The following is a 3,010-nucleotide window of genomic DNA, read 5'->3' on the forward strand; positions in this document are numbered from 1 at the left end:
ATCATACCCCTGTCTGCACATTATTCCCTGAATCTATTCTACCACGCCCAGAAATCTGCTCCTTTTATTCTTTGTCCCCAACGCTCTAGGCGACCAGTTTTGATAGCCTATAGCCGTACCCTCATCCTACTCCTCCTCTGTTCCTCGGGTGATGTGGAGGTAAACCCAGGCCCTGCGTGTCCCCAGGTACCCTCATTTGTTGACTTCTGTGATCGAAAAAGCCTTGGTTTCATGCATGTTAACATCAGAAGCCTCTTCCCTAAGTTTGTTTTACTCACTGCTTTAGCACACTCCACCAACCCTGATGTCCTTGCCGTGTCTGAATCCTGGCTTAGGAAGGCCACCAAAAATTCGGAGATTTCCATACCCAACTACATCATTTTCCATCAAGATAGAACTGCCAAATGGGGAGGAGTTGCAATCTACTGCAGAGATAGCCTGCAAAGTTCTGTCATACTTTCCAGGTCTATACCCAAACGGTTCAAACTTCAAATTTTTTAAATTAATCTCTCCAGAAATAAGTCTCTCACTGTTGCCGCCTGCTATCGACCCCTCTCCGCTCCCAGCTGTGCCCTGGACACGTGAATTGATCGCCCCCATCTAGCTTCAGAGTTCTTCTGTTAGGTGACCTAAACTGGGATATGCTTAACACCCCGGCCAGTCCTACAATCTAAGCTAGATGCCCTCAATCTCACACAAATCATCAAGGAACCCACCAGGTACAACCCTAAATCCGTAAACATGGGCACCCTCATAGACATTATGCTGACCATCTTGCCCTCCAAATACACCTCCGCTGTTTTTAATCAGGATCTTACTGATCACTGCCTCATTGCCTGTATCCGCTATGGGTCCGCGGTCAAACGACCACCCCTCATCACTGTCAAACGCTCCCTAAAACACTTCTGCGAGCAGGCCTTTCTAATCGACCTGGCCCGGGTATCCTGGAAGGATACTGACCTCATCCCGTCAGTCGAGGATGCCTGGTCGTTCTTTAAAAGTAATTTCCTCACCATCTTAGATAAGCATGCCCCTTTCAAAAAATGCAGAACTAAGAACACATATAGCCCTTGGTTCACTCCAGACCTGACTGCCCTTGACCAGCACAAAAACATACTGTGACGGACTGCAATAGCATCGAATAGTCCCCGCGATATGCACCTGTTCAGGGGAAGTCAGGAACCAATACACGCAGTCAGTCAGGAAAGCAAAGGATAGCTGTTTCGAGCAGAAATTTGCATCCTGTAGCTCTAACTCCAAAAAGTTTTGGGACACTGTAAAGTCCATGGAGAACAAGAGCACCTCCTCCCAGCTGCCCACTGCACTGAGGCTAGGTAACACGGTCACCACCGATAAATCCATGATAATGGATTCTAAGGTCTTCGAAAGCCAAGTTAACAAACAGATTACCGACCATTTCGAATCCCACCGTACCTTCTCCGCTGTGCAATCCGGTTTCCGAGCCGGTCACGGGTGCACCTCAGCCACGCTCAAGTTCCTAAACGATATCATAACCGCCATCGATAAAAGACAGTACTGTGCAGCCGTCTTCATCGACCTGGCCAAGGCTTTTGACTCTGTCAATCACCGTATTCTTATCGGCAGACTCAATAGCCTTGGTTTCTCTAATGACTGCCTCGCCTGGTTCACCAACTACTTTGTAGACAGAGTTCAGTGTGTCAAATCGGAGGGCATGTTATCCGGACCTCTGGCAGTCTCTATGGGGGTACCACAGGGTTCAATTCTCGGGCCGACTCCTTTCTCTGTATATATCAATGATGTCGCTCTTGCTGCAGGCGATTCCCTGATCCACCTCTACGCAGACGACACCATTCTGTATACTTCTGGCCCTTCTTTGGACACTGTGCTAACTAACCTCCAAACGAGGTTAGTTAGCAGTGGCCTCCAACTGCTCTTGAACGCTAGTTAACCTCTCTAGGGGAGGTGGGACAAAATCGTCCCACACTATTCAACAGCCAGTGACAAATCAGAGCGCCAAATTTAAAACCACAAAATGTCATAATTCAAAGTTCTCAAACATAGGACTATTTTACACCATTTTATAGATACACTTCTCCTGAATCGAACCACGTTGTCCGATTTCAAAAAGGCTTTACAGCGAAAGCAAAACATTAGATTATGTTAGGAGAGTACATAGACACAAAAAACCACAGTCATTTCCAAGTAACTAGCATGCATCACAAATACCCAAAACACAGCTAAATGCAGCACTAACCTTTGATGATCTTCATCAGATGACACTCCTAGGACATTATGTTATACAATACATGCATGTTTTGTTCAATCAAGTTCACATTTATATCAAAAACCAGCTTTTACATTAGCATGTGATGTTCAGAACTAGCATACCCACCGAAAACTTCCAGTGAATTTACTAAATTACTCATGATAAACGTTGACAAAATACATAACAATTATTTTAAGAATTATAGATAGAGAACTCCTTTATGCAATCGAGTACATAGCTCGGCCATCACGGCTAGCTAATTTGACACCCACCAAGTTTGGGACAACCTAAACTCAGAATTACTATTAGAAAAATTGGATTACCTTTGCTGTTCTTCGTCAGAATGCACTCCCAGGACTTCTACTTCAACAACAAATGTTGTTTTGGTACCAAATAATCCATAGTTATATTCAAATAGCTCTGTTTTGTTCGTGCGTTCAGGTCACTATCCGAAGGGTGACGCGCGAGCACATTTCGTGACAAAAAAATGCAAAATATTCCATTACCGTACTTAGAAGCATGTCAAACGCTGTTTAAAATCAATTTTTATGCGATTTTTCTCGTAAAATAGCAATAATATTCCAACCGGGCAACATTGTATTCATTCAAAGGCTGAAAGAAAAAAATGGAGTAGTCTCGTGAACGTGCATCTCAGTGTCACTGTCCCTAGGCTGAACACTTGCAAATTCTGCTGCTGTTCTTTGCCCAGAGACTGCAGACACCCCATTCCACTTTCTGGCGGCTTTAGAGAGCCAATAGAAG

Source organism: Salmo salar, chromosome ssa02 (assembly GCF_905237065.1).
Source record: "Salmo salar chromosome ssa02, Ssal_v3.1, whole genome shotgun sequence".
In the NCBI taxonomy this organism is placed as follows: domain Eukaryota; kingdom Metazoa; phylum Chordata; class Actinopteri; order Salmoniformes; family Salmonidae; genus Salmo; species Salmo salar.